Source organism: Phascolarctos cinereus, unplaced genomic scaffold, assembly GCF_003287225.1.
Source record: "Phascolarctos cinereus isolate Bilbo 61053 unplaced genomic scaffold, phaCin_HiC Scaffold_2;HRSCAF=192, whole genome shotgun sequence".
Taxonomy (NCBI): Eukaryota; Metazoa; Chordata; class Mammalia; order Diprotodontia; family Phascolarctidae; genus Phascolarctos; species Phascolarctos cinereus.
Genome location: NW_027555625.1, coordinates 199,868,073 through 199,883,260, shown reverse-complemented (window position 1 = coordinate 199,883,260; position 15,188 = coordinate 199,868,073). Strand labels below are relative to the sequence as shown.

The window sequence follows — 15,188 nt, the reverse complement described above, 5'->3', positions numbered from 1 at the left end:
TACCCAGGGTCACACAGCTAGTAAGTGTCAAGTGGTTGGTCTGAGGCCGGATTTGAACTCAGGTCCTCCTGACTTCAGGGCCGGTGCTCTATCCACTGCGCCACCTACCTACCCCCACAGCTTCTTTTTCTAAAGATTGACACAGCCTCAAAGGGACACACCAAGTGCTCCTGTCATATTTAGCCAAACCCCATTGATCTTGTCCAAAGAGAATGAATCAATTTTCCCCCAACGGAAGAAAAAATGCTTGGGGGCATTTATCATTCTAGTAAGGCACACAGACTTACAAATCTTAGCATGAATGAATGATTCTACCTCTCTTGTGCTTACAGGGTGTAATCAGCAGAGGACATGGAGTCTTAGTGGTAGATCTAGAATTGAAAGGGACCTCTGTGGCCGTCTGCTCTAACCCCTTCCTTATACAAGTGAGGAAATTGGAGTCTCAGGATGGTTAAGTGATTTGCTCAAAGCTACACGGATAGTAAGCATCAGAGTTGGGATTCGAACCCAAGTCCTGTGGCCCCTGATTTTTCCATTATATCACCATGGCTTCTTGAAGATGTGCTACATGGGCTTTGCCGGTGGCATTTTTGTCTTCTTTTTCTATGCGTCCTCTCCTCCTGGTGAGAATAGTTTGGGTCCTCCATGTTACTTTTTGGTCCATTTTTAGATTAGTCCCTGAAACAACTGCTAGACATGGCAGCCCTTCAAACAGGAAGTTCATACAATTATTAGGACATTTAAAACCTTTCTTAGTTAAGTGTAACTCAGGAAGGCTCGTTTGCTTTTTCTTCCTTCCTTTTTTTTTTTTTGCTCAGTTATTCAAATAAGTCTTCAACAAACTTTTCCCACTTGTCTCATCTCAGCTCCCAATCGGTTGTTCTCCAAATTCACCCCATCGGCTTAACACCAGGCAGGCTTTTCTGACTCCCCAACACCTAAAATGGCCTCGCAGACCCTGCGGACATTAAGGTACTGGGAAACAGATTGGGTAGGGAAAAATATATGTGTGTGTGTGTGTGTTCTCACAGAACCTGAGAAAATCACACCTTCACTTTGTTAAAAAAAAAAATCTGTTTGTGCTGCTCCAATAATCACTTCCTAACTAGTGGGGTAGCAGACCATATGTCTGCATGGTGGCTGGATGAAGAAACTACCTACCTCTGTTTCTAACAAAACCAGTTAATAAAAAAGAAAATTGTGCCCCTTCCCCCAAGCCCCTAAACAGTGAGGAGGGATTTCTGTTTCTAAATGATAATCTCAGTGTTGATTGCTCATGAAAGATAAATGAAGGAAGGCTGTTTTAAATGCATACAGTTGGGTACTCTGGGCTGTTTAGGGTCGAGGTCATTAACTAGTTAGTATAAAAGTCCAGCATCCCTTGGGCAAATCTACTAGCAACTGCTGAACAGGAGGGGCTGCTGTTCTAATCCTGATTTTGCTACTAACTTGCCCTGTGGCCTCCAAGAAGTCACTGATCTTTTCTGGGCTAAGTCTCTGTAAAATGGAAGGCCCAGATTTTCAAGCTGGAAGGAACTATAGGCATATTTAGTCCAACTCTCCCAACCTCAACCACGTAGAAATAGAAGAGCTGAGATCTGAAGGCAAATCCTCTCTGCAAGTCCAGTGCACTTTCCACAGTAGCCCTTATTTGGAATGGAAGATGGTTATGTGACTTTGGATAAATCAATCATCTTGTCTCTCGGAGCCTCAGTTTCCTCCTGGTATAGTAGAGTTAACACTGGACAGAGACAGGAGATATGATGGGTTTGCTTTTCTTCTTTCACACTCACTAGCAGTAGCAATCTTGGCAAGACATTGGACCTCCTTGGACCTCAGTCTTATTTATCAAATGGGGATAAATAACCATTACACAATCTCTCTCACAGTTTGTTGGGCTAAGCAACCACTTCATAATAAAATTAAAGCACTATCTAAATGTGAGCTATTATTATGAATAATATTTGAACTACTTACATTACTGGGGGAGGGGTGGTTGTGAAGGTCAAAAATGATGTGTCAAAAGCACTTGGTAGGGGCAGCTAGGTGGCACAGTGGATAGAGCACTGGCCCTGGAGTCAGGAGGACCTGAGTTCAAATTTGGCCTCAGATACTTGACCCTTACTAGCTATGTGACCCTAGGCAAGTCACTTAACCCTGATTGCTTTGCAAAAAAACAAAAACAAAAACAAAAAACAAAAGCACTTGGTAAGCCCCAAAGGCCTAAATAAAGGTCAGCAATTATTTGCTGGTAAGGGAGCCAGTTGGTTTGGGAATCAGGAACACCTTATTCAAATCCTCCTTTTGATATTTGATGGTTGTATGTTCCTGGGTAAGTCCTTTAATTACTTAATTACTGTGCATCTCAGGTAACTCCCCAGGTCTTATCTACCAAATGGTAAGGAAGGTTCCCACACTGAGGAAATCACAGCTCCTTCTTATCACAGTCCTGTGATCATTAGGGGGCAGAAGGTTGGGCCTGGAGGTCAGGAAAATCTGAGTTCATATTTGGCTTCAGGCACTTACTAGTTGTGTGATCATGGGCAAGTCACTTAACTTCTGTTTGCCTTAATCCACTGGAGAAGGAAATGGCAAACCACTCTAGTATCATTGCCAAGAAAATCTCATGGACAGTATGTCTATGGCTTCATGAAGAATCAGACATAACTGAACATCACTAAAACCCTTTCCAGCTCCAATGCCTGTGATGGCCACAGGGATGCTTTTTTTTTTTTGGACCATTCTGCATTCAGAATATGGATGTGCATTTTCAGTCCTGGCTTTGCTTTCAATAAAATGACCTTCTTACCCTAGTCAGCATTCTGTCTTTTTTAATCAACTGTGTAACGTTTGACTCATTTATTTTAGTTTCTGCTGGTGCTCAAATAGTAAGAGGACTTTGTCCACTCTCAGTTTTGGAGCAAGTCAACAGGGGAGGTGCCTCCCCCTGCGAACCATTCAGGCTTGGTGTACTGATGGATGGGTATGCATTTCTTAGGAAGAGAAGTGCTGGGTGCCAAGGTAAGCAAGAACATTTTTTTAGAAGTACATTTAAATGGTGCTTTAAGGTTTGCAAAGCACTTTCCCAGGTCTCAATTTGTCTGAGGCAAAGCCCATTCAATTAAAACAACAACAACAACAGCAGCGAAGCACTTTATATAATTTTCTCATTTGATCCTCTCCACAGCCTTATTAAATAGGTACTATTCTTCTTCCCATTTTTCAGAAAAGGAAACTGAGGCATCTTTGTTCAGTTGTTTTTCAGTCACGTCCAACTCTTTGTTATCCCAGGTGCTCTATCCTCTGCGCCACCTAGCACAAATGGTCAAATAGTTAGCGCTGTTTGAAGTGGGATCTGAATCCAGGTCTTCTTGATTCCAACTCCAGACTTTGATCCGCTATGCCATGTTGAAAAACAATATCATAGTTGGGGAGGATCTTAGAGGGAGGCTGATTTGGACTCAAAAGGAAGATCTTGGTTGCAGAGCAGTATAGCAATGGAATGGAAAAACATGGCAGCAAAAGGATGGAAATATAGCTTCAAGATGACCTAGGTTTAAATCCAAGGGTGACTTGCAGGTTGTATGACCTAAGGCAAGTCATTTCACTTGTTGGTGCCCCAGGCAACTCTCTAAGACTGTAAATTGCAAACAGTGGCCTGTCTGTATTGGTAGACAGGGTTCCTCCTTGGACCTCCCCAATCTGATGAAATGGCAAGGAGGGACCAAAGACTTCAACATAAGTCCCAGCATGATGTAGTGGTTTATCTTGGGAGGTGTTGGGTTCCTTATCACTAGAAGTTCTTGAGCCAAGGCTAGCTGACTGTGTTTCTTATACCTAGAACCAGAAGGGATCTTCAAAATCCTTTGGTCCAGCTTGATGAAGGGACTTGACCAAAGTCACAGAAGTGGCAGAAATAGGATTTGAACCCAGGCCTTTATATCAAAATCAGTACTCTTTCCCCTACACCATATACATGGTGGGGGCAGTGGGGAAGAGAGGTGGTAGTGGATGTCTTGTAGAAAAGGTTGAGGGTTTAGGTAGTGGTGGGGTCATGACCTCTTGGGTCCCTTCTAATTCTAAGATGCCTAAATCTATTTGACAAACATTTTGATTCTCTATCACCATTCAGCAGAACTGATAACAACACTCTTGACAAATTTTGGTCCTTCCTTATAGTTCTCTTTCTGGAATGAATTTGGGACCGTGAGTCAGGGGATGTGAATTCTAGTTCTGGTTCTTTCATCATTTAATTGGATGGCTTGAGTAAGTCACTTAATATTTCTGTGACTTGGTTTTCCTCATCTGCAAAATGTACAAAATAACAGCTGTTGTACTTACCTCATAGAAATGTTGCAAGACAATGACAAGATAAATGCAAATGTTTCAAAAAGTTATTAGTTTTTGAGGTCATCTCAGTTACAAAATGTTTACTTTTCTTGTTGTCTACTGAAAATTTACCAAAAATTTCCATTCATCATTGTGTTTCACAAATTCCCCAAATTCTAGTATTTCAGTGTTGATACCCTTTACTGAGTTGAACAACAAATGTATTAAGCATGTACTATATGCAAGATATTTTGATGGGTACAGTGGATATAGAAATGAAAAATGATTCAGCCCTTGCCCGTAAGGAATCTGCATTCTAATGTGGTGTTGGAGAAGAGGGCAGAAGAAGATATTTGTACTAATGATAATACTAATAGCTAACATTTATATAGTTCCTAGTATGTGACAGACACTGTATTAAGTACTTTACAAATATTATCTCATTTGATCCTTAAAACAACCCTGGGAGGTAGGTGCTATTATCACCCCCATTTTAAAGATAAAGAAACTGAGGGAGAAATTAAGTGGCTTGCCCAGGGTCACACAGTAGAAAGTATCTAAGGCTGGATTTGAACTCAGGACTTCTTGAGTCCAGGCCTGGCACTTTAGCCACTGTACCACATAGCTGCCTCTATAAAATGGCCCTAGGTTTCCCAGCAAATAAATATGATTAAAGGAAAAGTGTGATAAGAAGAGATCTAGACCATCCATCCTTCACATTACTGCCAAAATGATTTTTGAAATGTATAACACATAATGGAAAAATTTGAGGAGAACGAATGCTTAGTAAATGCCTGTTGAGTGAGGTTGAAAAATTTATTTTCAGAATTCTGTTAGTGGAGATGATTTGTCAACATCAGCCTCCAGACCCAAGGACCATGTTCCAAGTGTCCCAATAGGTAACTGGACCATCCTCTATATTGACGGTGTTGCTCAGCCTTATCCTAGCCAAGGAAGGTTGAAGCCCTGCCTTGTGGCAGGAGAGGGGAATTTTAGCATGTTAAGAGGTTGTTGGAAGCCCAAAACTTCTTTCTTGGTGGCCATCTTTCTGTTGATAAGCCCCTCCTCACTTAGCTAGGCTCGGTCTAGCAAGGCAGATTTATTTGTGGCTAGGATCATTCTCTTGCCTCCTATCCCTATCATCTGGATAACCTTGGACCACCAAGTTATCTATATTGAAAATAATATTATCTGGACTATCTACCTTAAAAGGGTGTTGTTGAGCTCAAAAAAGGATAAGCTACATAGAATGCTCTCCAAACTTTAAAATGCTGTATTAATATCAGAGTTTTAGAAAATTATTTTATTATTATTATTATTATTATACTTGTTTATAGACAGCAGAGTGAATGACTATCCAAAGGGCCAGAGAAAAGCTTTAGCATGTTGGGTAACCCAAGTGTCAGAGACCCATTCCTTCATGTAAGTTAGAAAGATAGAGAGACACATTTATTAAGCAGTTATGTGCCAGGCACTATGCTATGCACTGGAGATACAAATCCAAGAAAGCAAGACTTTCCCTACCCTCAAGGAGCTTACATTCTAATAGGGGAAGACAACACATAAAAGGGAGAGAGTGTCCAGGAGTGAGTGAGGTGAAGCATGGCTAGGGTCCTTTCTGAAATAGTGGTCAGGGAGCAGGGGAGAGTCACCAGTTAGGTAAGAAAAGCAGAGTGGCAGTATGGCAAGAGAGGAGAAAGATGAAGGAAAACCCCCAGAATCTTCTTGCTGTCATCCGTTGCCACACTCCCTCACATGACTCCCTCCAATACTCTCTTCTTTTTCTTCTTTAGCACCTCCCAGTTACTATCTATATCCACTGTTATGTATCACTTCTAGCAGATATCCTTCATTCCTCCCACTAACTCAAATAGGAGGGGTGGAAGGATGACAGGCAAAAGATTACTGAGGAGGGGCTGGTATGGGGAAAACACAGCAGCGGGTGGACATGTGGAAAGACATGGACGGGAAAAATACAGGATGAGAAGGTATTGGTGGGCTGTCACCTACATCAATGGAGGGAGTTCCTAAGTTGAATGCATTGAAGTATTGTAGGAGAAGTATGGGGTGCACATTGAAAGGGGTGCGCATGGCCAGAGTTATGTTCCCCCCCCCAGGTGGAATTAAGGTACATTCTTGACTAAGTTATCCATCTAAAGCCCAGAGAATCTAATAATGTTATTAATTTGTGGGTCTTCAGGGATCATTACTTCTATCCTTGATTGACCTCTAGTCAAATTCTAATTTGTTTCCAGCTAATTTCTATCAACACTTTTGTTCTTCCACTCCCTCTATGAGCATCTCTCCTGAAACCCACTCTTTCCAAGGTATAGGTTGGACTTAATGGCTCCTTGGCAGCATGGTCCCTTCTAACTTGGAATTTTTGTCATTCTGTGATTCGTTTGTCTTCCTCCTGGCTCCTTTCCCAATCACATAAAAGACATGGTCATAACCATTTAGATGGTTGGAAAACAAACATACTCGGACTTAGACATCTAATAAATATTATTCTCTTTCAAGTAATCACCACGTGCATGTCCCACTGATGCTGCCATAGAGAGGAGCATTTTGGGAATTCTTCTTTTAGAGACTTCACAGGTCCTACATCAGAACTTGGAGGAATACAGTAAGATGAAGTTTATTAGTGATAAATTTTAGGCCATTTCAAGAGAGGCATAATATTCAAGACTAGTGATATGATTGTTCTGCTCTCCTCTACTCTGGTCAGACTACCTCTGGATATAGATTAAAAAAAAAAAAAGAAGGTCCCAGCCTGTATTGGTAGAGGGAGTTTCTTTCTCTGAGAGCTCCTATATATCAATGAAATCACAAATCCAGTTTCTATTCCTATTCTATTTTATCCAAGAAATGGTGTGACCAGCATGATGGAAGGCCTTGAGATGCTCATAGGAGGATGGGTAGGAGTAACAGGTAGGGATTGCAGAGGAGCAGCTTTAGGCTTGATATAGAGCTATCCAAATTAGAGCTCTCAAAGCTGAACACGTAAGGGACTGTGTTCCTCCTCACTAGTGGCTTTCAAACAAACGGTGGGTGGCTTCTTGTCAGGTAAGTAGTCCACTACCTTTTTCAGGTATGAGTTAGAGTGAATGGCCTCTGAGGTCACTTCCAACTCTGAGATTCTGGGTTGCTGCCTGGATCAGACCATACCTGGAGCCCTGAGTTCAGTTCTGGGACCACATTTTTGGAAGGATATGGATAAGCTGGTATGCATAGAAGTGGGTGACTAGGTTAGTGAGAAGCCTGGAGGACATGATGTGAAGAGCAGTTGAAAGAACTGGAAATGCTTCTTCTAGAAAAGAGATGACTTAGGGATGACGTGATATTTGTCTTTAAGTATCTGATGGGCTGCCATGACAAAGAGGGGTTGTTCTACTTTTCCTATAGTTACATGGTAGAACAGCATGCTGGGCTTGGAGTCAGGAAGACCTGAGTTCAAATTCAACTTCAGACACTTACCACTGTGTGACCCTGAGCTAATCACTTAACCTGTCTGCCTCAGTTTTCTCAAATGGAAAATGAGGGTAGTAATAGTACCTCCCTTACAGGGTAGGGCAGCTAGGTGGTCCTGTGGATAGAGCACTGCGCTTGGAATCAGTAAGACTCATCTTTATGAATTCAAATCCAGCCTCAGACACTTACTAGTTATGGGCAAGTCGCTTCACCCTGTTTGCTTCAGTTCCTCATCTGTCAAATGAGCCAGAGAAGGAAATAGCAAGCCACTCCAGTATCTCTGCCAAGAAAACCCCAAACGGGGTCATGAAGAGTCAGGCACGACTGAAAAATGACTAAACAACAACAACAAACCTTACAGGGTTATTATGTGAGAATCAAATGAGATACTAGTTGTGAAGTGCTTAGCACAGTGCCTGGCACGTAATAAGCCCTATATAAATGTTAGTTATTTTATTAATGTTATTATTATTAGGAGGTCTCAGAAGGCAGAACTAAAGGCCGAAAGTTGCCTAGAGACAGATTTAGGTTTAACATAAGGGGGAAAGGAGGGTACTTCCTAACAGAGCTGAGTGGCAGTAAAATGGGTTGCCTCAGGAGGTGGTGAGCTTCCTCTCCCTGGAGATATGGATTATTATTATTATTACTATTTTTTTTTTTAACAAAAAATTCAAGTTCAGGTATGGCCTCTGAGACCTCTTCCCGCCTCCAGATTCTATGACCTTATTGGACTCATTTGGACCAATATTTGGCTTTGCTTGACTACGTTCTTTTTATTCCTTGTGCCAGGGAAATGAAAGACATGGCAAAATGAGACTCCTCTCGATTGGGAGGAGTCATTGTGACAAGACACTTAGTGAAACTCTGTTCTTTGCCAATCTATTTTGTCATGAGGTCAGACACTCAGTGAAGGAAGCAGTTCAGTGGTGTTTTTAATGAGAACAGAAATGTTTTCCTTTCAGGGTAATTCCATGCACACACACTATTCAAGATCAAAGGCCAAAGACACAACCAGAGACTGGAGAAGAAGAATCAGGAGGCAGCCAAGCTAATGGTGTGGGGGTGGGGAGGGGCTGTTGGTTGGGAGCGGTGGCTGGCAAAAGCAGCTTTGGGCTCCACACCAGTGCTTCTTCTGCTAATCTTAAGGTAATCCTTGACTTTCAGAACCTCTTTAGACATAGAGGAAAGGCAAAAGTTACAAAAACAAAGCTGAAATAGCTGTTCCTGATACATACTGTATTGGGCAACAAAAGCTTTTTTTCCTTTCATTAATATGAAAATCCTGTCCTTCTGTCTGTCCTTCAGCTTGTCATCTAGTCAGTCAAGCATTTATTAAGTGCTTATTATGTGCCAGGCCCTGTACTCAATTCAGGGTATGCAAAAAAAAAAAAAAAAGAAAGAAAGAAAAAAAGGAAAAAAACAGTCACTACTCTCAAGGAGCCTTCAATCTAATGAGGGAGATGACCTATAAGTAATTAGGTACCTATAAGATACGTACAGGGTGCATGTATGGTAATCTGAAAGGGGAAGGTATTATCAGCTGTGGGGATGGTGGAAAGGTTTCCTGCAGGATAGGAGACTTGAGCTCACTCTTGAGAGAAGCCAGGAAAACTAAAAGATGGAGGGGAGATAGCATTTCAGGCATGGGGCAGATCCAGTGCAAAGTGCTGACAGCAGATGGATTGTCTTGTTAGAGGAAATTGTCAAAAGGTCGGTGTGACTGGATCATAGAGTTTGTAGGGAGGAGTAAGATGTAAGAAGACAGGAAGGGGTCAACTTATGAAGAGCTTTAAAGGTGAAGCAGAGTACTTGACATTTGATCCTGGAAGTAATAATAGGGAGACCCTGGAGCTCATTGAGCAGGAGGGTGACATTCGGCCTCTTAAGAAAATAACTCTTCTGAACTATACCATTTATCATCAATTAGGTGTCAGAAGGGAGGAGACTGTCCTTGGTCTAAATGGATCTTGGAGTGCCTAAGTGGGGGGCCCTCTATTTTCCATTTGAATAATGGCTAAGATCTGCTATTAACTAACAGTGTGACCTGGGGGCAGGGCAAGCATCTCTCATCTCTGTGCTCCAGTTTCCCAGTTTCTTCCTCTATAAAGTGGAAATTGTTGGGCCAGGTGATCTCAGTGGTTCCTTTCTTCTTCTTGACATCCCATGTTCAGTGTTCTAATGTTTGTTCCAGCATCTATATTCTGTGCTCTACGGCTCGAGGGTCCTTCCAGAGCTCACATTCTAGCCCTTTGAGCCCTGATATTAGATGTTCTGTGTTGTAAGGTTTCTTCTTTAACTTTTTGTGTGCCTGAGTCCATAAGGTTTTACCTTAATGACTTCTCATGCAAATGGTTCTGTCCTCTATTTTTGGCAACTTTCATTGACTTGTTCCACTTTGCTTCTTTTTAAAAATGAATTTGTATTGATAACTTTTGTTTTTACATCACTTGCATTTTCCCCTATATTCCTTCCTTTTCCCCTTCCTGGAGAGTTATTTCATATAGCAAAGAATTTTTAAAAAGAGAGAGAAGAGAAAAAAATCATTAAAACTAATTAATGCATTGAATAAAAAAAATGAAATGATCCATGCTTTTGGGCCCTTCACCTCTGTGAAGGAATGAGAAGCAGTGTCTTCTCATATCTTTTCTCTGAGGCCATGCTTGTTCTTTGTAACTTGCAACACTCGTTTTTGATCGTGACAGTTTTGGGGGGGATTGTTGGTTACACATGGGGGCTCAGAAAGGAAGATAGGATTTTCTCAACTGGACTACTACCAAAATAGTCCAGCTAGTGCCTTCTAGTATCCTGTGCACTTACTACAAATGTAACAGAACATAGAAAGAATCAGGAGACCTGGGTCACTTTGGATAAACCATGTATGTGTGAGAGATGAACTTAGGCAGTCACTTCCCTGTTCCAGTCCCTAGTCTCCTCCCTTTCACTCTCCTGCCTCCATCCCCCCAGAAAGCGAAGGGGCTGGACTAAATGTTCCATAAGATCTCTTCCAGTTTGAAATCCTGTGAGCCAATGAGAAGCCCTTCTATTTCATAACCATGAGACATAACCAATGCATAAGGAATCTGTGTAGAGACCTGGAGATTACCCAAGGTGATGTTGCTGAGCCAGATAAAATTATTGCACATCTTTTTTGAAGACTTTCTGAGATCTATGAAGGATCAACATTTTTTTAAAATGATGTTTTTGTTTTTATATCCCAGTCATTTTTGGAAATCCTGTCTCTCCCTTCCCCACCCACATTCAATCACTCTCCGCTTTGACCCAGTGAGCCTTCCCTCATGAGGAAAGCCAACTCACAAAGGGAGAGTGTCTGATGATGAATGCAACCTATAGTCCCCTCATTTCTCTGAAGCAAGGTTGGAGATACATTTCCTCATCTCCTCTCAGAGGCTGATTGATCATTTCATTTGTATGGTATATTTAGGTTTATGTTAGTCTTCTTTCTGATATATGTTACTATATTAATTGTGCCTGTTTTTTTCCTGGGTCTGCTTACTTAATTGGTTCATACAGATTGTCCCGTGTTTCTCAAAATTCTTCATATTTGTCATTTCTCATAATATAATACCATTATATTTTATTCATATCCCACAATTCCTTCAATCATTCCCCAGTAACTGGGCACCCACTTTGTTTCAAGTTCTTTACGACCACAAAAATTGCTTTATGAATATTTGGCCATCTATGGGACCTTACATTTTGTTTTGAACTCCTTAGGGTATAAAAGACCTGCCGTGGCTTCCCTGAGTCAAAGGCTATGAACAATCTTTGGCTGTTAAAAAGAGCAAATTGATGGAGTCTGTTTCAGTTTGGAATTCCATGAAGTATAAAAGTCTTCTGGTCAGCAATTTCCATAAGCGTAGGGATGAGAAAGGTGAAATATTGTCAACAGGGTCTTGGCCCACAATTCTCCTAATCCATGTTAAAGAAGCCTATATCCCTGAAGCTTTTGAAATGATCCTTAATGAGCTATTCACTTGGGAGTCAAGAAGACCTTTTACACAGGTTTTATCTTCCTTTTGGACTCTGAACCAGAGTTGTAAATATTGGGCAACAGGGATTAGGCTTGCAGTTTTCATGTCAAAAGACAGCAAGTGGGAGTTGTGCCTTGGTCTCCCCTCAAAAATGGATCTGTTTCAAGGATCAAGGGAAAGTAAACAGGTCCTTCAAAATACTTTTGTTTTTGGAAAGCCTAGCCCTGGAAATACTGTATTTGAGTTCTGAAGGTGTTTGTGTAGGGAGAGCAGGTCAGGAGGGGAACACACACAGGCATGTGCTTGATTTAGCTTGACCTGGCTCATGAGAGCTAATTGTTAAATTTTCAGTATGAATATTTATACCTCAGAAATGGGCAAATGCTACAAGTCAGGGTTTGATTTATTATTGTGTTGATTATATAGACTTAGGAAAGTAATGGATAAAATGTTAATAATGCAGATTACACTTAAAAATGTCATGAGTGTTTTTCCCCCAGAGAGCTGGTTGTTAAACATTTACCAGTACACCTCCGAATACTCGCCAGCTGTAAAAGATCTTCCCACATGTCTGAGAGCATTGATGCCACCCTAAATGTGAAGGGTGTTTTTTTGTACCAAGTGCTGCCTCTGGGGTGGGAGGGTGGATGAAGAAAAAACAAAATGTGATGCCCTCAAGGATTGCTTATGATGGAGTTTGGAATTTGAGTGCCTGGGTTATAGAGCTAGATATCAATTGGAGAAGAGAAGGATGGGTGTAATGAGTAGGGATCCCTCCAGTGACCTCCATTTACAGGGGTTATAGGTCATAGAATTACAGGCTTCAGAACTGGAAGGGATCTTAGAAATCATTCAGTCTAACCTTTTACAGAAGAGGAAACTGAGACTCAGAGAGAGAAGAGTGACATGCTTAAGGTCACATGGGTAGCAAACAGTCCTAGGTCATTGGGCTCCAAATTCACTATGTTTCCTATAATGTCACGATGCTTTCTCAATGTAACTTCCCACCTCTCTCCCTTCCAGACTTAAACCCAGCACTGATTGTGATGCTTAAGACCTAAAAACACTTCATTGCCAGCCTTGAAGGAAATCAGACAATGAGACCAGAAAACATGAAATAGATGTTTCTTCTCCTAAGTATCCATAGGAATTTGCCTCACAGCCCTCAAATACCAAATGTCATAAGGAAGAATTAGAACCAATAGGAGGAACCACAAGAAAGAGGCCTCTATGGAAGAAATGGAGGTGAGAATTGAGGGGAGAGGGAGAGAGAGTATGGATGAGGTCAATGTGAATTTTAGAGTCCAGGGAGATTTTTTTTTTTCTGTAGTGATTTCTGAAAATGATGTGTGAAGTTTTATTACATTTATGCAAATCAGCTCTGGAGATTAAAAATGTTGGATGTGACTAATCATACTGGCTGTTTTCAGAACAACTTGTTATATAGTTGAATTTTTTTTTTCTTTTTTAACTTTCCATAACAGAATTTGAAATCCCCAGAGCCCATTAGAATTACTTCAGAGAACCATCAAATAACAATGTTATAATCAATCAATCAACAAACATTTATTAAGCACCTACTATGTGCTTGGGGGTACAAAGAGAGGCAAAAGATAGTCCCTGCTCTCAAGGAGCTTGATATGATGGGGGAGACAACACATAAAAAGGATGTATCAAGGGGGAAGATAGCTGGCATGGAGGCATGATGAAGTTCAGAGGATTGTAGCTGGGTAGAAAATAAAGAAATAGCTGCCCTAGGTGCCCTCCTTAAATGGAGGATCTGAGAGGAGCTTTCTGCTGTCCGACCTCCACCCTCTCCAGAAAGAGAAAAAGAAGAACCCCAGGGACAGGGGGAACTGATCAAAAGGGCCTTTAGAAATCAATGAGTCCAGACATTGAGTGAGGTGAGCAGAATCAGGAGAATGTTGTACACAGTAACAGCCACGCTGTACCATGACTAACTTTGATAAACTTAGCCCTTCTCAGCAATGCAAGGATCTAAGACATCTCCAAAGGTCTCATGATGGAAAATGCTATCTACATCCAAAGAAAGAATTATGGAGTTTGAATGCAGATCGAAGCATACTATTTGCTATTTTATTTCTTCTGTTTTGTTTTGTTTCCTCTTTCTTGTGGTTCTTCCTAATGGTTCTAATTCTCCCTAAAACATGACTGATGTGAAAATATATTTAATAGGAATGTATGTATAGCCCATATCAGATTGCATGACATCTTGGGGAGGGAAGGGGAGAAAAATTTTAAACTCAAAAGCTTATGGAAGCAATTGTTGATACATCCAAATAAATTAATAAAAAAAAAAGTTTAAAAATCAGTGAGTCCAATCTCCTAATTTTACAGATGAGGAAACAACTAATGAGATTTTAAATCTTGGATTGGAAAGACCTTATAGACCATCTAGTCCATTCCCTCCTCTCCCATTTTTACAAATGAAGAAACTGAGTCTCAGAGAGATTAAGTGACTTGTGAAAGAATATACAGATGGTGGCAGAGGCAAACACCTTGTTTTTTTCATTGTTCCACAGTGGCTCTCTGTGAATCTACTCATGTTGCCCCCAGAATGGTGGAAGTGTTTTTCTCCAGATGACACAGCAAATTTAGCAGTAGATCTAGGTCTAGAACCTAGGTTCCCTCATTCATAATCTTGTGTATTTACAGTCAATCTTAACAAAAATAAACAAACAACAACAACAGCAACAAATCATGAATGTTGATACATTGAACCTATGGGAAATAGGTGGTTAGATTTCCAGAACCACCAAAAACTGATTTTTCTTTAGAGACTGCGTACTTGAGAGGTTACTTTAGCACTTTCTGGGGTGGATTCACGAACGCTTTTTTACCAATACTTTCCTTCTTTTTGCAGATACAAAGCTTGAAGCCCTCATTGGCATGAAATTTATCTTGGCACCTTTATTTTCTCACTAAACCACATCATTGACCTTGCATGCTGGAGTTTAGAGTCCACAGGATTTGCACTATGCTTTGGGGGCATAATTGCAACAGAAAACTTGAGTTTCAAAGGCAAACAATGGAAATAAGCAACGAGCTCATCTCCTTCTCAGACCTCTTCACCCTTCCCTTTTTCTTCTTCCCTTTTTCTTCCCTCCTCCCTCCTCTCCTCCCTCTTCCCTCCTCTTCCTCTCCTCTCCTCTCCCTCTCCTCCTCCTCTCCCTCTCCTCTCCTCTCCTCTCCTCTCCTCTCCTCTCCTCTCCTCTCCTGTCCTGTCCTGTCCTGTCCTGTCCTCTCCTCTCCTCTCCTGTCTCTCTCCTTCCCTTTCCCCCTCTCCTCCCACCCCTTCTTTCCAACCTTTCTTCTTCCTCCCTGCCCCAGCCTACACAATGCCTTGGGGGACATCATAGGGCTGTGCCAGGACAC

The 15,188-nt window shown here is 41.3% G+C and overlaps 1 long non-coding RNA gene across 1 annotated transcript; it reads left to right on the top strand.

The window, feature by feature from the left end:
• The first annotated feature begins 8,585 nt into the window (after positions 1 to 8,585).
• On the top strand, positions 8,586 to 14,923 carry LOC110212688 (uncharacterized). Its single transcript, XR_002325733.2, has 3 exons — positions 8,586 to 8,854; positions 12,816 to 13,037; positions 14,677 to 14,923. It is a non-coding gene; the product is annotated as an uncharacterized LOC110212688 (long non-coding RNA).
• Positions 14,924 to 15,188: the final 265 nt, after the last annotated feature.